This window comes from Dipodomys merriami, unplaced genomic scaffold, assembly GCF_024711535.1.
Source record: "Dipodomys merriami isolate MVZ:Mamm:240054 unplaced genomic scaffold, mDipMer1.0.p SCAF_27, whole genome shotgun sequence".
In the NCBI taxonomy this organism is placed as follows: domain Eukaryota; kingdom Metazoa; phylum Chordata; class Mammalia; order Rodentia; family Heteromyidae; genus Dipodomys; species Dipodomys merriami.
Window position 1 is genome coordinate 6393123 of NW_027204159.1, and position 24868 is coordinate 6417990.

A 24868-nucleotide genomic window follows, 5' to 3' on the forward strand; every position below is an offset into this window, starting at 1 on the left:
CCCAAGAACTAAGAGTAATGGGCATTGACAGCATTTATACTGCAGAACCTTCAGATGAGCCTCTTCTTTCTTCCACCATCATCATAATGAAAGCTTTATCAGAGGCTGAGCCAACCTCTTAGTGTTCTAGTGAGCAGGTCTGGAGAGAAATAGCCCAAAATCTAACATCTTCATGAGAAACCAAATCCAACTGTCTAAGAAAGATTTTCATCTAATTTACTTGTTTGCACCCAACTGTTTTACAAATTGAGAAGTTCCCAACCTCTGTCACTCTGTTCCATCTAACAACTTATTCTTTTCCACACAGACATGCTTGGGGAGGATTATCAGCCCACAAGTAAGTACTTTAGCTTCCCCTCATACCCAAAAGGACCACAGCAAAAACACTGGGAAGAAGAGCTATCCTGTGATCCACTCTAGAAACTTCCAGGTTCAGTATTGGTACAGTTTCAAATTAACCAATCCTGGAATTATCAAGCAAGCTAATAAACACATTGTCAGGACAAAAGTATAGCATCGCCAGATGTACTTTTTGTACCTATTCTGACAAATAGAGTTCAACTTTAATTATTTACAACACTTGAAAGCGCAGGTGGCAAAACACAGCAGAATGTTTTGTAAAAATAATGATATCTTGGTAATAGAGGATATTGTGGCTGCTATGGCTTCTCAATCTGTTGAAAAGCCAGCAAGACCACTTTGGAATTCCTGGGGGAACATTTAGTTTGGTGGACTAATAAAAGAGATTTCTTCCAGTTTTCTAATGAAATAACAGTATTCAAAATACATCAAAATGTTCCGTTTTCCTATTTGTCCATTTTGCTACATACTTTTTCTCTACCCCTTATATTTTCTTCAAGGTTATTCTAGCTATTTTCTACCAGCTTTTGTCTTGCCAAAAGGTTAATATTGGTCCATTTTATATTACTATAATAAAATACTTAAGACCAGGTAGATATTGTCTTAAAAGAAATATATTCTTTACCTGGTTTATGTAACTGTAACCCCTCTGTACATCACCTTTTTAATAAAAAAAAAATTTTTTTAAATACCTAAGGACCAGGTAGTTTGTGAAGAACAAAGATTTCTTACAGTTATGGAGATTGAGAATCCAAGATCCAACCAGCAGCAACTGATAAGGTCCTTCTTGCTGTATTATAACATAACAAAAAGAATCATATGGATGAGAGACCCAATTCACCCCTTTATCAGAAGCCTACTCTGGTAATAAAAGCATTAATCTATTAATGAGGACATTAATCACCTCTATTTTTTTGGTGCTAGTTCTGGGGCCTGAACTTAGTACCGGGCACTATCCCTTAGCCTTTTTACTTAGGGCCAGCACTCTACCACTTGAGCCACAGCTCTATTTCTGGCTATTTTGGGTGGCTAACTGGAGGTAAGAGTCTCACAGACTTTTCTGCCCAGGTTGGCTTTGAACTGTAATCCTCAGATGTCACCCCTGAGTATGTAGGATTGCAGGTATGATCCTTGTGTCCAGCACTTGATCATTACTTAAGGGTCTCACCTCCTAAACTGTCACTCAGAGGACTATTCTCAACACATCAACTTCAGGAGACACATTCAAACCAATGTGATTTTTCATCACTATCAAAAATAACAATCATAGCTAACATTTAAAGAGAATTTACTAACCAGTTACCAAGATCATACCAAACATGCATCATAGGTGTCATCATTATCATCCTACTACAGATAAGGAAACTGAGACTCAGAGATTAAACCTCATTTTCAAGTTCACAAATCTAATAAATGGCAGAGACAGAATTAGAAAGCAGTGTGATTCCAAAGCCCAAGTCCTTAAATAAAATATCAAACTAACTGCTTCTCAAATGAATTCAAGGAGCTGAATAATGCAATCTAGAAACAACTTGGAAAATGTAGTTAGTCCCTAAGAATCCTTGGTGGAGGCAAATGGATCTAGTTTAACCCTTCCCGAAATAAACCAGTTTCCAGATTTAGCAGTACCTAAAAGCAGGTCCACCTTTGCTCCCTCCACCTTCCTTTCAGTAGGCAAGATCTTCATTCCATCACCAAAGAAATAAAAGTCCTCAAGTTTTTGTTTCTGTTTTTGTTTTTTCTGGGAGAAAAAAAATACAAAAAGGGGGCTGGGAAGGTGGCTCAGTGGTAGAGTTCTTGCCTCACATGGATGAGGACCCGGATTTGATTCCTCAGCTCCACATAAACAGAAAAAACCATAAGTGGTACTGTGGGTCAAGTGGTACAGCACTAGCCTTGAGTTGAAGAGCTGAGGGACAATACCCAGGCCTAGAGTTCAAGCCCCAAGACCAAGCCAAAAAAAAAAAAAAAAATGGGAAGGACAAAGTAGGAAAATAATAGAGCCCAAACTCCTGTTTATTATGTCACAGTAGATTCTGATATTTTAAGCTTCTCATTAAAATATTCTAACTTCAAGTTAGTTTTCTTTGCTTAGTCCTAATTGTTGCTTGAACTCTCTTCAAATGGGTCCACAAAGATGTTGAAAAAAATTGAACTGAAAGGTCAACTTGTTCCATGGGTACTACAGTGAGACTCTCTGATATCTTGTTCTGAAACAATATTTTGTAACTTCATAGGATAATATTCCAGAATTAATCCTGGGAAAGAATTCCCCATTTCCCTTGGCAGCAGGGTTCATGGAGGATAGAGGGACAGCATAGAGAAAGAAAAATGGTACTAAAATAGGTGCAGGGCCGGGCGTTGGTGGCTCATGCCTGTAATCCTAGCTACTCAGGAGGCTAAGATCTGAGAATCGCAGTTCAAAGCCGGCCTGGGCAGCTTATCTCCAATAAACCACTAAAAAATCCGAAGTGGTGCTGTTGCTCAAGCGGTAGAGCGCTAGCCTTGAGCTGAAGAGCTGAGGGACAGCACCCAGGCCCAGAGTTCAAGCCCCACACCAACAAATTAATTAATTAATTAAAATAAAATGGGTGCAGGGACCACTTCATTTATCCGTACATGAATAAAACAAGCTCCCAAATTTGCCCAAATAAGTAGACTAGTACTCCTGCCATCAAAATTACAAACCTACATGTCACTACACAACAGTTTCCTTTCTGATGGAAAAAGGACCAGTAGGATGCTGGGAGGTGATGAACTAGGGCAGCAAAGCAAGGAAATGGAGAAGAAATGTAAACTGTAAATCAGGACTGGAAGCCCTGCTGCTTCTCCTGCCAGGAGCTGGCCAAGAAAGGCCTGAATCAAGTTTCTAAATGGCAAAACCTGAAAGGGGATGTTAAAATAAATTGAGAAAGAAAATAGAAAAAGATCAGAGGAGAGGAGAGGCTTACTGTACCAGATTTGCAATTTGTCTGCTTTCTGAGCTGAAGCTATAAGTACCAGATTTCTTAGGGTTTATTTTAGGAGCTCTGAGGCCTCTTGGGGGAGGGAAAAAGAAAAGCAACTAATTTTCTTTTTCAAAGTCTCAGGATTTTGCTGCAATAGAAGCACTTGCATGAAACAGGGTGAGTTCCTCTTAGAGAAGTGTCTATTCCTTGGAACTATCTGTGTTTCTGTGTATGTGTGTGAGGTATAAGAGACATTTGAAAGCTGTTCCACAGCAGACTCTTGATTCTACTAGATAAACAGGTGAAGAATATGGAAGAGAGGAATAGAAGCATGACTCAAGTGGTAGTGTGCCCTCCAAGAACAACAAAACCAAGAGAGTGCAAGGCCCTTAGTTCAAGCCCCAGAACCCTCACGAGAGAGAGCAAGATAGAGACAGAGAGAGAGAGACAGAGACAGAGAGAGAGAGAGAGAGAGGAAAAAGAGGAAGAGAAGGAAGAGGAGGAGGAGGAGGAGGAGGAGGAGGAGGAAGAGGAGGAAAAAGAGGAGGAGGAAGAGGAGGAGGAGGAAATGAAAAATAGGGAGGAAGGGGAAGAATAGGAGAAGTAGGGACTGAGAGGCATGACACACCAAAATCATTGTGAACACAAAGATGTAGCTCGTTTTAAAAAGTTCTCACTTAAGATGTAAGATAAGAGGAAAACAGAGTCATGCTTAGTTTTAACAATACACATAACCTTTCATCTAATTTTATTTAATGAAAAGCTTGACTAGGGATGACAGAAATTTAGAGTATCATCACTCTGAAGGTCAGAAGAATCTCTAGTTTGGGGACTGGACAATCCACCTTATATGACACAGAATCACAGGTAATCAAAATAGGTTAGGAGACAGTAACAATACAATTTATTTATCCTGACCACCATTCTACATCAAGGAGGAAAGGAAGACGGAAGGGAGAGAAGGGAAGAAATGGGAAAAAAACAATTATAGCCTGGGGTATGGAGTGGAGTAGTGGAAGGGATGGATCAAAACATATTACCTTCAACTCTAGTCAAAAGATAGCTGTGAGAAAATTTCTTAAAACACTTCTTTGAAAAGAATTGCAGAAACAACACAGGGGACCTAGAAATAGATTAAGTGAAAAAAGATTAAGTAGAGTTTATGATTTATCACAGAAAAGACTGAAGAGAGACAAAAAAAAAAAGAGAAAGCTTACTAATAATTTTTTTGGCAGAATTGGATGCAGAGTATTTTTTTTCTTTTTTTTCCCCACATTTCTCATTAGTGTATATCAACTGAACAAGGAAGGTGGGGAGTTTCACTGTTATTTCCACAGGTGATAGTAGTCCTTGATCATGTTCAATGTCCCCTACACACACTTTTTTGGCACTGGGTTCCGAACTCAGGCCCCTCACTCTACTACTTGACCTCTGCCTCCAAGCCCTCTTTATTTTAGAGATTGAGTCTAGTAAACTTTTCTGCCTGGGCTGATCTTGAACCAAGAGCCTCAAAATCTAGGCCTCCTGAGTAGCTAGGATTGTAGGTATTAGCCACTGGCACCTAGCTCTACTGAGCTTTCTTATCCCTTCCACCCTCCGCACACATTTGCACGCATACACACGTAATGATTTTTTTTTTTTTGGTTGGTCGTGGGGCTTGAACTCTGGGCCTGGGTGCTGTCCCTGTGCTCTTCAGCTCAAGGCAAGCGCTCTACTGCTTGAGCCACAGCACCACTTCCGGTCTTCTAGTGGCTTATTGGAAATAAGAGTCTCACGAACTTTCCTGCCCAGGCTGGCTTTGAACTGTGATCCTCAGATCTCAGCCTCCTGAGTAGCTAGGATGACAGGTATGAGCCACCGGCGCCCGGTTACATGTAATGATTTTTTTTTGGGGGGGGGGGGGGGTGGTGGGTCCTGTCGTGGGGCCTGAACTCTGGGCCTGGGCGCTGTCCCTCAGCTCTTCAGCTCAAGGCTAGCGCTCTAGCCGGGCGCTGGTGGCTCACGCCTGTAATCCTAGCTACTCAGGAGGCTGAGATCTGAGGATCGCGGTTCAAAGCCAGCCCGGGCAGGAGAGACCGTGAGACTCCTATCTCCAATAAATCACCAGAAAACCGGAAGTGGCGCTGTAGCTCAAGTGGTAGAGCGCTGGCCTTGAGCTGAAGAGCTGAGGGACAGCGCCCAGGCCCAGAGTTCAAGCCCCACGACCGACAAAAAAAAAAAAAAAAAAAAAAAAGGCTAGTGCTCTACCACTCGAGACATAGCGCCACTTCCGGCTTTTTTCTTTTTGCTTATGTGGTGCTGAGAAATCAAACCCAGGGCCTCATGCATGCAAGGCAAGCGCTCTACCACTGAGCCACCTTCCCAGTCCCCACGTAATGATTTTTAAGCCCAGATAAAGTTGCTTGAGAAAGCTAGTCAACTGTTCTATCAAAAACTCACCTTCTGGTTCCCAAATCCTCAAATACCAGTCTTTCTGCCTTGTAGCTGAAATTCTTGCATAAAAAGGGGGAAAGAACTTCAATAAAAGTGAATTTCATAAGAATTTTTAATATAAAATTCCCAGAAGGAAAAAAAGATGGTTACTAACCATAGCAAGAGCAAACACAGCAGAGTAGGAGCAAAAGTGGCCAAATACTCTTGGACTCAGCCACAAGGTTAAACTTTTAAGAAAAGGAAATAAGTGAATGATAAAACTGAAGTTTATCCAATGTCATTCACTTGAGACACTTAAAGGGAAGTAAAAGGTAGCCTAGAGTAGAATGGAACTCAAATGAGTGGTGACCAATATCTGCACTGCTACATTTATCAATAGGAACACAACCAATCTTTCTGTTGGCTAGCCCTGCTCCAGATACCACCTTTTGTTCATATCCATTCCTGGGGTTTTATTCTCTAATGGCAAGGTCTTCAGTGCTAATAACATTTACAATTCAAATACTTCAAAAGTGTCAAGAGCCCCACACCTTCTTATTTCAAGGACTTTGGAATACCTCTTTAGCAAAGCCAAAAGGATTGTCCTAGGTACACACAACAGCACTGAGTAGCCCCCTACAGTTTCTGCAGCTCCCAAGGCTACAGGGCCTATAAAATGTGGAGAATTAAATTAGTCTGTTTCACTCACATGGCCAGTATTTGCCATGTAAAACCAGACCACTGCCAGAAAAAGAAGCACCATCCTTTACTCCAACCTCTCATGATTCATCTTGCTACCCACTCACATTGTATAAATTTTGCTTCTATATGGCCATTGTCAATTTGCAGATTTTGGCACATGACTATGTCTAAGCACTTCAGTAGTACTGCAAAAAGTGTCAGGAGAAAATAAAGAGATAAATTTGCCATGTCATGAGCTTTTGTGTTTATTCCACACAAACGCATTAGAGCTTGCTTCCTTATAACAGAAAACCTAAAAATCAATGCTCAAAGCCCAGCAACTACAAATTCTCCTTTCCAATAACAAAATGTCAAGAAGAAAAAGAGCTACATAAATTGAAGGGAGGGGAAACTGGTCTCTCCTCAGAATGTTCTAATTACTAGAGGGGTAAGAGAAGGGAAAGCACTTAAATAATGAACTAAAAAGAAAAACATTTTGATTACATTTATTTAGGTAATAAAGCAATATGAATATGAACACCTATGTACCAGGTTCTGAGTAATAAAAGAACACATTCTTATTTGCAAATTCATTCATTGAACAAGTGTTGTTTAATCATCTATATGCCAAGTAGTTCTTAACATTAGAATACAACTGTGTACAGGAAAGATAGATATGGTCCCCACATTTATGAAACTTACATTTGAGTGAAAAGAAAAAAGAGTTAACAAGCAATCAAGAAAGAAAAATATCACATTTTGGTATGGTTTTTCTCCGGAAAAACTCATGCTGAAATCTGATTCTCAAATCTAGTATTGAGGATAGGACCTTTAAAAAAAAATGACTAAGAAGCAGATGTTGGTGGCTCACACCTGTAATATTCACTACTCAAAAGGCTGAGACCTAGCTGGGTACCGGTGCCTCACACCTGTAATCCTAGCTACTTAGGAGGATGAGATCTGAAGATCATGGTTCAAAGCCAGCCCAGGCAGGGAAGACCATGACCACCAGAAAACCGGAAGTGGATATGTGCTAGAAGTACTAGCCTTGAACAAGAGAGCTCAGGGACAGCATCCAGGTCCTGAGTTCAAGCCCCATGACTGACCAAAAAAAAAAAAAAAAGGCTGAGACCTGAAGGATCAAGGTTCAAAGCCAGATCAGGCAGAAAAGTATCTGGGTTGGATGCTTGGTTCAAATGTCATTGCATCAGTTATGATCAAGCAAGTTGAGAGAACATGAAGCCAGGGATTAAAGCCCTAGTACTGCCTTAAAAAGTAGTAGTAGTAGTAGTAGCAGCAGCAGCAGTGATTAGGTCATGGAGGCCCTGCTCTCATGACGAAATACCAGATTCTTTCAGAACTAGGTAGTTCTCTTGAGTGCAGTTACTATAAATTGGATTGGCTCCCTTTGTCTGTGTTCTTCTTAACAAGTGAAGATGTAAGGACCTCACCAGAAGCAAAGTAGATGCTAGCATCACATTCAGACTTCCCACCTTCCAAAACCATGAACCACAGTAAGCTTCTATTCTTTACAAATGGCCAATCTCAGAAGTTTTGTTACAGCTATAGAAATGGACTAAGACAGATAGTTATATTATGATACTTTAAATAGTCACTTTTTTTAAGCAGTCACTTTATAGTAGGACTTTCTCATAAATAACAGAATGGATGCAAATTGCCAATAGTTAAGTTGTCTATCAAGTACAGATGAAGAAGAGTGTTAAAGGCAGAGGGTACAATTGGATCAAAGGCCCTCTGTTCAAGAAGCAGAAAGGTTACTATAGCCAAAATATAGAAGGTAAAGGAGAAAATGAGGCTGCCAGACAGATGGACAAAGATCAGAACATAAAAAGTAATTTAACCAAAAGAAGTTTGTGGAGTTATCTAAGTATAATGGGCAGTCAGATGGGGGAAGTGTGGCACATGCTCTGTAAGAACTGACTAAAGGATCAATGGATCTCAAGATGTAGATGAACATTTCACAAAAGTTTTAACTGCCCAGAGGAGTTTAGAATAATTTAACTTCTCAAGAGATATATTTTGTTTTAATCTATCAGTTACTAAAGATATACTGTGTGATAGACACTGTACTAAATGTTTTACATATATTAATTCTCATCTAATACTACAAATCAACATTATCATTTCCCTTTTAAAGATTAGATCATCATAGCTCAGAGAGAAGTAGAAGTTAGTTGACCAAGGTCAAATCACATACACATGGCAGGTCTATCTAACTCAAAAGGGCCAGAGTTCCCATGAAGTTTCCTCTAATATTAGACTCTACCCCTCCTCAAAAGATACAGCAGTTTTTTCAGACTGCCACTCAATGCTTCTGCCTATTGCTTTTTTCCAGCCTTTTTTTTTTTTTTTTTGGGGGGGGGGGCGGTCCGGTCATGGGGCCTGAACTCTGGGCCTGGGCGCTGTCCCTCAGCTCTTCAGCTCAAGGCTAGCACTCTACCACTTGAGCCATAGCACCACTTCCGGCTTTTTTTCCCTGCTTATGTGGTGCTGAGGAATCGAACCCAGGGCCTCATGCATGCAAGGCAAGCGCTCTACCACTGAGCCATCTTCCCAGCCCCCTGCCTATTGCTTTTATCTACTTCAAGTAGTTGTTCACCTTCCCCAGAAAAAGACATAAATTTGAGCTTAACTTTAAATACCTTTGCCAAGAACATCCTTAACAAGGCAAACACAACCAGACTGTCTCATGTCCTTGGCTAGCTTCTCCCAACACCTAAAGCCATATCCACAGCTTCTCTCTTAATGAGCTCTTTAAAGATTTTATGATCCTCCCTACTCACTGAGTACCCTGCCTTATGTGAGCACACAACATGCATTATCTTATTTCATCCTAACTTCTCTAAAGAAGTGAGCATAAGAAAATCCTTATTCAGATGAGGAAACTACCAGAAAGCCATAAGGGAAAAGATTCTGGGAAAATGGAGTAGAAAATATCAAAACTAATCTCCCCATTTAGACAATTGCACTGACAGAATCTTTCTGAGACCATTCAAGAGTTGCAACTTCCAAACTCTTTTATCACAGAAGCAGCTATCCAGTCTTCAAACTCATGGCAGACAGCTCCAAAGGTATTCCTACAGTAGCAGCTAGGATGTACAAAAACAGATCTGCCTTCCAAATACTGGTTACGCGATCATGGATTGATGCTTCTGATTAAAGAGCAACCAAAAAAATGGGGAAAATTAGAACATCAAATACATTAGCAGGGAAAAGTTCAGGCTTAGAAAAGACCCAAAGATACCTGAAAATATATACCAGAGTCTAATTTCCAGAAAACAGACAACCTGTCCAAAGCATGTATGAAGCTCTGGATTCCATTCCCAGCATGATAAAAAAAAAAAAAAAAAAAAAAAAAAAGACCTAAAAGACTCTCATAGACTCTGGAAATGTAGTAGACAACCTAATTTCTAGAGTCACTACATTAGATTTCATATGCCCAGTTTCTAACAAAAAATACAATTCATACTAAGAAATGGAAAATCTGGCATAGTCAGAGAAAAAAGAACCAGAAGACACTGGCCCTCACACGACCTGATGGAAGATCAACTAAACAAAGACTACTATCTACTAGAATAGGTTATCCTAACTGCTCAGGAAGGTGATACATGAAGGATCAAGGTTTGAAATCAGTCCAGCAAGGTTCCTTCTCCAAAACAATCAACAAAAAGCAGAGATGGGACTACAGCTCAAGTGAGAAAGCAAAGCTAAACGAACACAAAGCCAGAAGCTTGGAGTTCAAGCACCAGTACAGACAGACAGACAGATAGACAAGACAAGACAGGCAGGCAGGCAGGCAGGGAAGCAGGGAGGCAGGCACAAATACAAATATACACACATATACACACAAACACAAACACACATACAAGTGTGCACTGGTGGTTCACACTTGTAATTCCACTACTCAAGAGACTGAGATCCAAAAAGTCATGGTCCATGTCCATTGTTCATAGGCAAAAAAGTTCACAAGATTCCAGCTCCAAAATAGCCAGCAAAAAGTAGAGCTGTAGGCATTGCTCAAGCAAATAAGTTGAATAAGTACAAGGCCCAGAGTTCAAACTCTAGTACTCATGGGGAGAAAAATTTAAATACCTATCTTAAAGATACTCCAAGAACTAAAGAAAGACATGTAAATAAAAAGAAATAGAAAACCAACAAAAAATCAGGGAGCTTAAAAGTACAATGATTAGGATAAAAATTTCAATGAAAGGATTCAAAGGCAGGTGTGGCTGGCAGAAGAAAGAATTAGTGGATAGGATAGTAGGACAATGGACATTTACCAGTCTAAGGAAGAAAGAAAAAATATTGAAGGAAGATGGAAACAAAGACTAAATGAGCTGGCAGGGCACTACTAAAACAGATCAAAGGGACACAACTCTGGTTGGAGAGCTGGCTTAGGTGGTAGAATAACAGCCAATGAGCAAAAGCAAGCATTAGATAGCAAGTTCAAGTCCCAGTCTCAGAGCAAAAAATAAAAAATAAAAAGGACCCAATTCTTCCTAGGTATTGATACAGGTATAATGATACCTAAACATCACTGAGAATGTAAGTTAAGGCTCTGTTGAGTCATCTTCTGCAGAAATCCTTTGATGTTTTTTCCTGTGAACATGAAGCTATGAGAAGCAGGCTATTTGAATAATCAAACAGAGCTATATCTCTACCATAAGAAGCCTGTACCATAAGAAGTCTGTATACCTTGCAGCCCTGAGTGAGGAATTACCCAGAAAGAACCACATTCTCCCTGCAAGGGACACTGTAACCATGGCTGTTGAACACATGACTCCTGTGTCAGGAAGTCTTATTCTAGTTACAAACTGCACCAGTACACCAAATGCTATCACTCCAGGCAGGATAATCATGATGAACTTTAGAGGATCCAACTGGAAGCTACTCCAGAGAGCCAGGCCTCTGCCTTGATTTTCCAGACCTTGTGGGTCCTAAATAGGTCCAAAGGAGGAAGATCACTCTGCCAGTGACCAAGCCAAAATTCAGTGATAGATGTGTTAATGTTGGCTAAAATTAAGGTTTTGATAAAGCTGAAGTTGTGCTTTGAATGGTATAAGTTACATTCACCTCATCTGCATATCAACTGCTACAACCAACCCCTCCTAGCTATATAATTAAGTTGTTTAGCTCATTCTTAAGTCATCCGGAAACACTCCTGTACTACCTCACACCCCCAGTGTTGCAACAAAAAAGGGCTTTCCTCTAGTGGGCTTTTCTTCCTTACTTGTGATCTTTATCATAGCTTCAGAAAGCTAAACTGGTAACATGAAGAGGAGTCAGTCTTGTTAGCAGCCTCAGTGCCAGTTGTGGCAATAGTGGTGTAGCAACAGCATTAACATCAAGAATGCCTCTGAAGAGTTCCAGAGAGTGGTCAGGATAGAAACAAGAACAGTAGACACAAAAAGGATGATGGAAGTCAAGAGGAAACAGAAAGCCACAGATGGCTATGAACATTCAAAGTTGAGAGACTACAAACCCCAGTCACTGGAAGAGTTCCAGTAAACTTCAAAGCCCTAAGGACTAAGGGCCCTAATACCAAATGCCACAGAACTGAAACATAAACTTCTGTTTGAAGCCAAGGTTTCGGACACACAAAGCTTAGAGCTATAACACTAGCATCAACCACATGCTGCTGCTGTAAGCCATGAATTTCTGGGTGCAGTCTAGGACCATAGACAGTTAAGGTCCAAAGCAGTAAGCCTCTGACTGACTTGAGCAGCTAGAGCTATGCCTCTGGCCTCTAGAAATTGAATTCATAAGCCTCTACTCAGGAGCCAAAGTAACAAGCCTTTGGGTTAGTTACTCCAGCCCAAGAGCCCTAGACACTCTGTGGCTCAAAACTACCAACACTGAGGAAAGCACCTTTGGCCTAATTGTGATTTTCATTGAGATAGAGCAGGAAAATCTGGGTCTGTTTTCAGGTAATCATCAAGCAAATCATCAAGCAAAGACATTGTGAGAACTCCATTAAGAGAGAGAGAAAAAGCAAGGGACAGAGAGAATACATGTAAAAATCAGAGAGAATACATGTAAAAAGTGAATCGCCAAAAACTTCACAAATCTTGGGCTGGGAAGGTACTCAGTGGTAGAGCGCTTGCCTTGCATGCCTGAGGCCCTGGGTTCGATTCCTCAGCACCATATAAGCAAAAAGAAAAAAAGCTGGAAGTGGTGCTGTGGCTCAAGTGGTAGAGCGCTAGTCTTGAGCTGAAGAGCTGAGGGACAGCGCCCAGGCCCAGAGTTCAGGCCCCATGACCGGACCCAAAAAAAAAAAAAAAACTTCACAAATCTTATGAAAGACATGAACATTAACATCCCAGAAGTTGAACTTCAAATAAGATGAAGTCAAACAGATACAAATCAAGACACATTGGCTAGGAAGGTGGTTCAGTGTAGAGTGCTTACCTTGCAGGTACAAGGCCCTGGGTTCAATTCCTCAGCACCACATAAGCAGAAAAAGCGGAAGGGCGCTGTGGCTCAAGTGGTAGAGCGCTCGCCTTGAGCTGAAGAGCTGAGGGACAACGCCTAGGCCCAGAGTTCAGGCCTCACAACCAAAAAAAAAAAAGATACATTATAATGAAAGACGGAATCTTGAAAGTAGAAGTGACTAGTTATATATGGAATCCTCAATCCACATTTCACCAGAAATGTGGAAGGCCAAAAAACAGTGAGATGATACATTCAAATTGCTAAAATAAAACTTTCAACTAATAATACTATATCCAGCAAAACTGTCTTTCAAAAGAAAAGACTAGTAATGCTATTATGAAGCGGATAACAATTCAAGGCTAGCAGAGGCATAACAATGACTAGCTCCAAAATAATCAGCAAAAAGATGGACTAGGCTAGCTAGTCAGTGGTTCACATATATAATCCTAGCTACTCAGGAGGCTTAGATCTGAGGATCTCAGTTCAAAGCCAGCCTGGGAAGACAAATCAAAAGGTTTACCTTCAATTAACCAGTAAAAATCAGGAAGTAGAATTATGGTTCAAGTGGTTGAATACCAGCCTTGAACAAAAAAAGCTAAATGAGAGCACAAGGCCCTGAGTTCAGACTCTAGTACCAGCAAAAATAAAGGAGAAATCCAAGTATTCCCAGATACACAAAAACATGTCTATTATCAGTAGATATGCTCTTCAAGAAATGTTGGGTTCTGTAGCTTAAAATAAAAGGATGGGCCTGGTAATGTGGCTTAGTGGAAGAGTGCTTGCCTAGGGTGCATGAAACCCTGGGTTCCATTACTGAGTACCACATAAACAGAAAAGGCCAGGAATAGTGCTGTGGCTCAACTGGTAGGTGTTAGCCTTGAGCAAAAGGAACTCAGGGACAGTGCCCAACCCCTGAGTTCAAGCCCCAGAGACTGGCAAAAAAGTAATAAAATAAAGTAAAATAAAAGGATGCTACATAGTAACTTGATGCCATAGAAACAAATATCTCAGTAAAAACAAATGCATAATATTATAACTTAGGTTTGTAACACCATAATTTGTTTTGTACATATATTAAGAAATTAATGCATTAGAAATAACACTTCACCTTTTTTGATACAATGTTTAATACTATGACATTAACAAGTAAAGGGGATGGAAAATGGAGCTGTTCAGTGAGCAAAGTTGTTGAATAATATTTAAGTTAAGCTAGTATAAATTCAAATTAGTATTTTAACTTTAGGATGTGAAATGTAATCCCATGGTAACCAAAAAGAAAATAGCTGAAGAACATAAGAACAGGAAGTGAGGAATTTGAAAGTTTCAATACAAAAATCAGCTAAGCCAGGCGCCAGTGGTTCATGCCTGTAATCCTAGCTACTCAAGAGTCTGAGATCTGAGGATCATCGTTTGAAGCCAGTCCAGACAGAAAAGTCCCTGTGAGAGTCTTCAAATAACTACTTAAAACCAGAAGTGGTGCTGTGGGTCAAGTGGGAGAGCACTAGCCTTGAACACAGAGAGTCTCAGGGACAGCACCCAGGCCCAGAGGTCAAGCCCCACAACCAAAAATAAATAAGTAATCAATGTAAAAAGAGAGCTAAAGACATGACTCAATGGTAGTACAGCATCTGCCTAGCTAAGTTCAAGGCCTTAAGTTCAGATCCCAGTACTGCCAAATTTATTTATCTCTGCAAAGCAGAACATCAAAAGGAGAAATACAGTTCTACAATAGTGGGGGGAGGGGCATATGTGTCCATCTGTTTCTATTTGTGTGTGTATGTCTGTGCCTGACCTAAGACTTGAACTCAGGGCCTGGGTGCTATCCCTGAACATTTTTGCTCAAGAAGCACTCTACCACTTGAATCACAACTCCACTTCTGGTTTTTTTGTTGTTGTTAGTTGCACTTACGGACTTTCCAAACTTTCTGACCCTAACAGGCTTTGAACAGCAATCCTTAGATTTCAGCCTCCTGAAATCGAGTAACTAGGATTATAGAGGAGACCCAGTGTACCTGGCTTAATAATTGTAGATTTAAACATCAACTCTCAACAATGGAAAGACCAAAAAGAAGATAAATCAGAAAGATAACAAAGAAAAAGAAAAGGACTTGAGCAATACAGTAGACCAACTATAGCTAATTAGGATGAATACAAATCATTCTGTTTTTCTCTACTGAATACAGAACACTTTCCAGGTTATAAAACATTAGGCCACAAACTTAAGTTTGAATAGATATTAAAGGAAATTTCATACAAGTATCTTCTATGGGTGAAGTCAGGATTCAATAAAGAAGGAAAACTAAAAAATTTACAAATTTGTGGAAATTAACATTTTTTTTGGTTGTGGGACTTGTATGTCACCGTTATAATAATAATTAAAATGAAAAAGACTACAAATCAGCAATGTAACTAGAACTAGAAAAGGAAATTTTAAACTTGAAGCTAAGTAGATTAATATAGGGATGAGAGTACAAGAGAAAATGGAGGAAGCTAGTGGCTCACACCTGTAATCCTAGCTACTCAGAAGTCTGAGATCTGAGGAGCATGGTTCAAAGCCAGCCTGGTAGGAAAGTCCATGAGTAGGAAAGTCCATGAGACTTTTTTTTTTTTTTTTTTTTTTTGGTCAGTCATGGGGCTTGAACTCTAGGCCTGGGCACTGTCCCTCAGCTCTTCAACTAAAGGCTAGTGCTCTACCACTTGAGCTACAGCGTCTCTTCCAGTTTTCTGGTGGTTTATTGAAGAGTTTCACAGACTGGGCTGGGAAGATGGCTCAGTGGTAGAGCGCTTGCCTTGCATGCCTGAGGCCCTGGGTTCGATTCCTCAGCACCACATAAGCAAAAAGAAAAAAGCCAGAAGTGGTGCTGTGGCTCAAGTGGTAGAGTGCTAGCCTTGAGCTGAAGAGCTGAGGGACAGCACCCAGGCCCAGAGTTCAGGCCCCACGACCGGACCCAAAAAAAAAAAAAAAAAAAAAAAGAGTTTCACAGACTTCCCGGCCAAGACTGACTTTGAACCTCAATCCTCGGATCACAGTCTCCTGAGTAACTAGGATTACAGGCATAAGCCACCAGCACCCAGTCTCCAGACTCATCTCTAACTAATCACAGAAAAAGCCAGAAGTGGCACTATGGCTCAAGTGGTAGAGTGCTAGCCTTGTGCAAAAGGAGCTCAGGGACAGCTCCCAGGCCCAGAGTTCAAGCCTCAGGACTCAAAAAAAAAAACCTATTGGCCAAAACCTTGATCAAACTGAAAGACAGTAAATTTTTTCTTAGAAGAAATGGAGCTGGGAAGGTGGCTCAGTGGTAGAGCGCTTGCCTTGCATGCCTGAGGCCCTGGGTTTGATTCCTCAGCACCACATAAGCAAAAAAAAAAAAAAAAAAAAAGGAAAAACCCGGAAGTGGTGCTGTGACTCAAGTGGTAGAGCGCTAGCCTTGAGCTAAAGAGCTGAGGGACAGTGCCCAGAGTTCAGACCCTACGACCGGACCCAAAAACAAAAAAAAAAAAAAAAAAAGAAGAAGAAGAAATGGAGCTAGCCTTAAGCAAACAAGCTCAGGGACAGCACCCAGGTGCCCTGAGTTCAAGACCCACTAGCAATTCAAAAACAAAAAACAGTACCACCAGGGGGGAGGAGGGTACTACTACTGCAAAATACTACCCACAAAAGAAGAAAATCAAAAACAGGAAAATACAGAAAAGAATATATCCTTCTAGATGAATACATTAGCAATATAAGTCAACATTAAAAGAACATCAAAATAAGCCAGGCTCTTATGACACAAGCCTACAATCCTTGCTACTCAGGAGGCTGAGACATAGAGGATCTTGGTTCACAACTATGCCAGGCAGACAAATCCAGGAAAAAAAAGCCAGAACTGGAGGCATGGCTCAAATGTATAACTCTAACTGTAAGCAAAAATGCCAAATGAGAGTGAAAGTGTGAAATGTTGAGATCAATCCTCAGTACTGCCACACGCAGACATGTGCATGCACACATGCGCATGCACACACACACAATTGCAAACCAAACCAACACATTATAAACATCATACACCATGATGAAGTTGGCTTCATCCCAGGGATGAAAAAATGGCTTAACATATCAAGATAAATGTAATACATCACAGAAATAGGGTCAAGAACAAAAAGACCTCATGATCATACCAAATGATCCAGAAATGGTCTTTAATAAAAATTCAATATCCTTGGGGCTGGGAAGGTGGCTCAGTGGTAGAGCGCTTGCCTTGCATGTCTGAGGCCCTGGGTTCCATTCCTCAGCACCACATAAGCAAAAAGAAAAAGCTGGAAGTGGTGCTGTGGCTCAAGTGGTAGAGCGCTAGCCTTGAGCTGAAGAACTGAAGGACAGCACCCAGGCCCAGAGTTCAGGTCCCACAACAGGAAAAAAAATTAATTTCCTTTTATGATAACAGGTCTGAAGAAACTAGAAACAAAGAAATGCACCTGAACTTTATAAAGTCTACATATGATAAATTTACAGCCAACATCATAATAAGTAAGGGTAAAATGATATCACGTCCCCTAAACCCTAAACAAAACAAGAGTACCTACTCTCTTCACTCTTATTTATATGGTTCTGTAATTACTAGCCAGAATAATAAGGCAGGAAAAAGAAATAAAAGGGATCCAGTTAGGGAAAGAAGAAGTCAAATTATCCCCAGTCGCAGATGATGGTGATCCTATACTTAACAGACCCTACAAACTTCACCAAAAAACTTTTAGATTGTATAAACACTTTCAGAAATGGAGCAGGATATAAAATCAACACTCCAAAATCAGTACCTTTTCCATATAACAATAATGAACAAAATGAGAGAGAAACCAAGCAAATAATTTTATTCATAATAACCTCAAAAGCAATAAAATATCTGCACTAGAATACAAGCAGCAGTGCCTTGAAATTGTTCTGCCTCCAATATCCTGGCTTCTGAGCCTTTGATGGGCAAGGAAACCCCTAAAAAAAAAAAAAATGTTTTCAGTCATTCTTTCACAGATGTATATCATCTTTCTTCTACTCCTACTGATCTCCTTATTAAAGGTTCACTTAGCTACATCCTTGATGTTCTGTCCTGAGCATACTTTTTCCAATTCTAAAACATGGGTAGGTTAAAAATTTATCAAACCTTTAAGTTCTTCTCTTTTGATTGTAAATTCTGATGTTTCTTTTTTTAATATTTTACTATAAGCAATCCAGACAAATCATGCTATACCTCAATACTTTACTTTTTTTTTTTTTTTTTGCGGGGGGGGGGGGGTCCAGTCGTGGGGCCTGAACTCTGGGCCTGGGCACTGTCCCTCAGCTCTTCAGCTCAAGGCTAGCGCTCTACCACTTGAGCCACTGCACCACTTCCAGCTTTTTTTTTCTTTTTTTTTGCTTATGTGGTGCTGAGGAATCGAACCCAGGGCCTCAGGCATGCAAGGCAAGTGCTCTACCACTGAGCCAACTTCCCAGCTATACCTCAATACTTGAATATTACTTCCACTTGGAATTTTTTTTCATTGCTCAGAAAGTATAGCTTCCAGGACTGGGAAGGTGGCTCAGTGGTAGAGCGCTTGCCTTGCATGCCTGAGGCACTGTGGCTCAAGTGGTAGAGCGCTAGCCTTGAGCTGAAGAGCTGAGGGACAGTGACCAGGCCCAGAGTTCAGGCCCCATGACCGGACCCCCCCCCCAAAAAAAAGAAAGTATAGCTTCCAGAAAGGACTAGACCTTATACACAATTCAGTAATGTTCCTTGCTATCTTACTGAATGGCCTTTGTTCCAGTTTCCAATAACATGTTCAAAATGTCTCAACAGAATGGCCTTTACCATCCAGATTTCTACCAACATCACTACCAGTTACATAATCTCAATGAAAACTGAGCTTGTCTTTATAGGCCTCCTCTTCTTTTGATGCCCCAGCAGAATTATACTTAAGGCTCTTTTCATGGCAATATACCTCAAAACTCCACTATTGACTTAAAAAAAATTGCTTCCATGTTTTCAGGGTTTTTTGTTTTTTTTTTAAGAACTGCACTTTCTGCTACCAATTTTTGTTCTACTTTGTTTGGACTGCTATAACAAGATTGAGTAATATACAAACAGCAGAAATGTATTGCTCAAATTTCTAGAAGTTAGGAAGTCCAAGATCAAAGTGCCAACAGAGTCAGTGTCAACTGAGGGCTCATAGATGCTTCAGAAATGACCCCTTCTATGTCCTTACATGACAGAATAGGGAGAAAAAAAACAAACTTATATTTCTTAGTTGTTGTTTGTAGCAGTACTGGGGTTTGAACTTAGGGCCTGAGTGCTGTTCTTGAGGGTTTTTTGTTCAAATCTAACACTCTACCAACTTGTCCAAGCTTGTAAATAGTCTTATACTTACAATGATCTGTTCACACTTACAAGCTTCAGTTAGAAACTGAGATTCTACCTAAACCCTACCTAAATCCAAGAGACATAATCTTAACCACTGTGCAGCAGTGTCTTCCAAAAATGAATAAATGAAAGGGGCAACAGGAAATGTCAGTACCACTAAGAAAGGGCATTAGTCTAGGGTCCAGAATCACTCACTCACCATGCACTTAATAAATTACCTGGCAGCCTAACATTCTGTCCCAGTTTTCAGTATGCTATAGGCACCTCCTATACCCCAGTCTTCCCTACACAGTGGGATGAACAACTCCAGCTCATTTCTGGCTCCCTAGATTTTAGTTGCTGCCAAGAGAGAACATGTGCACACCTACACTAGGCAGAATCAAATGTTACACAAATTGCAGGTGCTGGCTTTGCTAACTTGGCACGTTAAATCCCAGGGAGCTGCCAGTTGTCAATAGCTTAAGGTGTCCAAGGTAAGAGGAAGAACCTCCCCACCTTACCCCACCCCCCAGTAATGACAGCCAACAGAGGAATGGTGACACAACAGCAGGTTAAAGAGGGCTTCATAGCTGTCACATGTTAACAAGTGACAGGCCTGGAAGCTCCAGGCCTTTTTCTAGTTAGGTGGAATGATTCCAAAGGCTGGCAGACAGGACTGCTTTGTCTTCTGAACGTCCAGATGACCCTAACAATACATTAACTATCAGCACTGAACAAGGAATTGAGTTAGGAGAGAAAAGGTGCATTTTCTTTTAGCTAGTCATTTATTATCAATTATTAATACATATTAATAGCTCTCACAGTGATATTTCCAAAGATGTGTATTGTGTGCTTTGATTATACCCACTATCCCAACTAGTATCTCTTATTCTTTCCTTTTCCCTCAGGTCCTTCATCATGCTTCCTTCAAAGGGTCAATCTCAAGAACATTTAGATGACTGAAGGGAAAAAATCAAATTATAATATTCTAGTTCTGATCTTCATTCTTACTCCCTCATAAAATCCACCCAAAAAAATCCACCCAACTTATTAAGAGAATGATCTATTCACACTGAAAAATCCATCTCACTTCTACATCCACCAATAATATTCCAAAAACATCCCTACTCTCCAGGTATGCCTTGCCATAGCTGACCTGACCTGGCTGGACAATCACTCCAACCTCATCTGGTAACCTACTTCTTTTCATTCTCTTTTCTCTGGCTATGTTTCCTTTCCAGTTCCTCAAAGAACTCCCCCACTGTGATATTTAGTACTGATTGTCAATGGAGCACAAACTTGATGGACTGAGACCTCTGAAGCCATGAGCCAAAATAAATAATTGTTCTTATTTTCTCAAATATTTGCCATAGCAATGGGAAAAGTGACTACCCACCAGTCCCTGAAGCCTTTGCAAAAAGCTGAGCTCTCTGCCTGAAAAGCTCTTCAAAATTATGTCACTTTGCTTAGTAAATACTTGTTTCTTCACAACTTAAGTCAAACATAACTTCCTCAAGGAAGCCTTTCTAAACACCTTAGTCCCAAGACAAGTCAAATCCCCATTAATTGTTCTCATGGTTCTACAGTCCTTTGTCTCAGTACAATAATTGCAACTGTAATTTTGTATTTGTATGTGTGATTATTATTCAGTGTCTACATTCATTAACACATTCTAAGCAAGAACTTGACTTGGTCATGACTATATCTCAGGGCCTCTTAGTGCCTGAAATATAGTAGATGTATAAATATTTGTCAATTAAAAAGAATTTTCAGAGAGAAAGGAAATAAAGCTCTGTCCAAATTAAAATGTTCTCCCTGTACGACTTAGAAACCAAACTGTTCTTTCTCTTTCCCCCTTCCTCTTTCCCAAATTTCTTACAGAAGTTAGTTTCCATGGCCTGCCATTCTTCTCCTGGTGGTAGCCATAGTGACAAGCTGGCCTACAGCCAAAAATAGTCTAAAAAGGTATCACCTTGTCTGAATGCGCCAGGCTTCCAAAATAAAAGTCCACAGCAAAAGCCCAGGCAGAACCATAAAGCCCTTACCCAGTAAAGATACAGAACCAAACAACCAAAAAAATCATGCAAAAAATGAGTGATCCCCAGGACAGGAAGTGCCCCCAGGTGACCCACCTAAAGGACAAATGGAAAGAGGAAAGGCTACAAAGGGTCTGAGAAAGAAATAGGTATAATCACTCCCTGGAGGGATTTTAAACCCTCTCTTTTACTCCTTGGATAAGGCAGAGATGTACCTAAACATTAAATATCAAAGTCTCTCCTGATGAAGCAGCTTCAGAGGATGTCTATAGATCCTGGCTCACAGAAGCAACAATCAGCAACTTAAGAAGCTCACAAAAAGCTCTAATTTAAGTCAAAACTCCCCCCTACAGGGGCAGGAGGAGCTTCTCCCAGCCCTTTTAATCTCTAAAGTAGGTGATGGGGTAAGATAAGGTGAAGCAGAAGTGTTTACTGAGTGCTACAGTTCCAGGCTTAGTGACAGGAACCTTATAGACAGAATTGTTCATGAGAAACAAATAAGCGCATGGACAGGTAACTGATGTTGTTCAAGGTTAAACAACAGCTATCAAAAGACAAGGTTGGTAGATAAGCCCAGGTAGGCTTAAACCCCAAGGACTTTGAGTCCTGTATCTGTTCCTCATCCCTTCAATATGACCTTCCTAACCAGAAATAAGAATGTAATTCCTGGGAGAGAAAAGCTTATTTTCTATGAGCACAACCCACCACAATTAGTATGGACAAAACTTGAGATATGTTCCCACTTCCTAGGTATAGAATACAGTTCACCATACAAAGAAGAGTTCATCTGAAGCTATTGAGGCAAATCAGATTTACTGAATTGCCCAAATGATTCCTTAAGGATCAAGTTTCTGTGAACTGGGAATGTGGCTTAGTGGTAGAGTTCTTGCCTTTCATTCATGAAGCCCTGGGTCAATTCCTCAGTACCACATAAACAGAAAAGGCCAGAAGTGATGCTGTGACTCAAGTGGTAGAGTGCTAGCCTTGAGCAAAAGGAGGACACTCAGGGACAGTGCCCAGACTTGAGTTCAAGCCCCAGGACTGGCACAAAAAAAAAAAAAAAAAAAGATGAAGTCTCTGCCTTTCCCAGAAGTCACTACTGATGGGCACTGGGATGGCAATCTTGAAGTCCAGAACACCTTAAACCAAGGATGGTGTGCTCCATCATATTATCATAAATTACCTGCAAAATATACAACCCTGGCTGAAGTCTCAAGGCCTCTCTCAGCTACACAAGATATTACTAACTCTATACCAGAATCATCAGCCTCTATAAAGCATCTCCTACAAGGAAAAGTATCCATCTATTGTGTTGTAGCTCTAGGCTAACCTTTCCTCCTGAAAATTTTTCAGAATCTGCCTCTTACCAAAAGCTATGCCAGCTGATTATTATAATGATAACTATTATGCCATTATAGTAACATTACTGTACTTTTTTCCTGCACTTGACATCTGTTGGCTGATAGATTTAACTAGTACATAAGCAATAATTATGCAGTACTTTCTCCTTTCCAACCAAGCCTCTAGTGTGACTTTTAAACTAAATCCAACTGCAGCAAATGCCCAACCCCATCATCAATGGGAAATGTGATTAATCTGGGCTTACCCACTATGCCTTTGGTGGTCACAGTGCCAAAAACAGAGGCTCAACTCAGTCCCTAATTGTTAGCGCACTCCTCCACCATCCCAGGAAGGTAACAAATTTTAAAGGAAACACCAATCAGCAAACAATTTATTGTTGAAACCCCAACAGGGCTGGAGGAGTCATATATAGATCTCAGTATGCTGAAGGACAAGCAGTACCAAATCACAATGTTACACACCACCACTAGAGGAGGAGGAAAGGAAAATCTATTTCTCCTTTGAGGGATCTCAAATAAATGGTTCCTGGAGAGTCATTATGCCTGCTTCCCTAATTCTTGGCAACTTCCAGCAAAATTGGCATAGGCAGAGGAGGGACAAACAGAAGGCTAACTTAGGCTCCTCTTTTGAAGCTGAGAAATAATGATCCTAGCTGTGGGGCTTTCTTTATGCAGGGACCACCAGGGGCCTGGTGGAGTCTGGAGCTCAAAGCTAAGGAGCAAGTCAAAAAGCCTGCCAGGCAAAGCTCCTGAATCTACCTGTCACACTATTTATGAAAAACAAGGTTAGAAATGATTCTATGACTGCAGAATATCAATATGCCTGAATTACACATTCATTCTATTACAATAAAGGCAATCCAATGAGGCTCCATAAAAAATACAAAATCCACTAGAAGACTAGGACTGGACTGCTTTGTTCTCTTCCCTGTAATATATAGGGATTTTTTTTTTTTTTTTTTTTTTTTGTCATAGTGGGATCTGAACTCTGGGCCTGGGCGCTGTCCCTCAGCTCTTCAGCTCAAGGCTAGCACTCTACCACTTGAACCACAGCACCACTTCTGACTTTTTTTGCTTATGTGGTACTGCGGAATCAAACCCAGGGCCTCATACATGCGAGGCAAGCATTCTACAACTGAGCCACCTTCCCAGCCCCTAGATAGGGTTTTTTGGGGGAGGGGTCCGGTCATGGGGCCTGAACTCTGGGCCTGGGCGCTGTCCTTCAGCTCTTCAGCTCAAGGCTAGCACTCTACCACTTGAGCTACAACGCCACTTCTGGCTTTATTTTTTCTGCTTATGTGGTGCTGAGGAATCGAACCCAGGGCCTCATGCATGCAAGGCAAGCGCTCTACCACTGAGCCACCTTCCCAGCCCTATATAGGGATTTTTTAAGGCAGAGAGAGGACAGAAGGTTATGTGAATTTAAATGACCAATGATTCATGTCTCTGGAGGCTGAGATCTGAGGATTGTGGTATGAAGCAAGCCCATGCAGAAAAGTCCATGAGTCTCTCAGCTCCAATAAACTACTCAGAAAAAGCTGGAAGTGGCACTGTGGCTCAATTGGTACAGTGCTAGCCTTGAGCACAAAGAGGCTCAGGGACAGCACCTAAGCCCTGAGTTCAAGCCCCAGTACTAGCAAAAATACTAGCAATAATAATTAAAAATAAATATATAAATGACCAGGGAAGACTAAACTCTGTGTACAAAGAGAAAAGGATCATGTTCATGACTGGCATGAGCAGGCTCTTAGGACATGAATGGCTGAGGTAGTAATGGCCCTTGGGGCTTTCTCCTTCAGCCTCAATACTCTGCTCTCATCACTTAACAACAGGCAAGCCCACCAGGTGCCAGTGGTTCATGCCTGTAATCCTAGCTATTCAGGAGGCTGAGATCTGAGGATCACAGTTCAAAGCCAGCCCAAGCAGGAAAGTTCATGAGACGCTTATCTCCAATAAACTACCAGAAAACTGGAAGTGGCGTTGTGACTCAAGTGGTATAATGCTAGCCTTGAGCTGAAGAGCTGAGGGACAGCATCCAGGCCCAGAGTTCACAAGCCCTATGACCAAAAAAAAAAACAGGCAAGCCAGCAAGTGACCAATATAACACAAAACAACACTGTCCCTCTTTCTAGGGAAAAGATTGCCCTCTCTGATGAAAAATAATATGAAGCAACAGAGAAAGAACAAGACCAGTCAGAATTAAGCCAATGGGATCGCCCAACTGAAGCTCTGAATTCAATCCCAAAACTGGCCAAACTAATAATAGTGAA

General features: G+C 40.9%; 1 protein-coding gene across 2 annotated transcripts in view; it reads right to left on the reverse strand.

Annotated features, from left to right (window-relative positions):
* Sil1 (SIL1 nucleotide exchange factor) overlaps positions 1-24868 on the reverse strand; it is a 264404-nt gene that overhangs the window by 228040 nt on the left and 11496 nt on the right. The window lies entirely within an intron of this gene.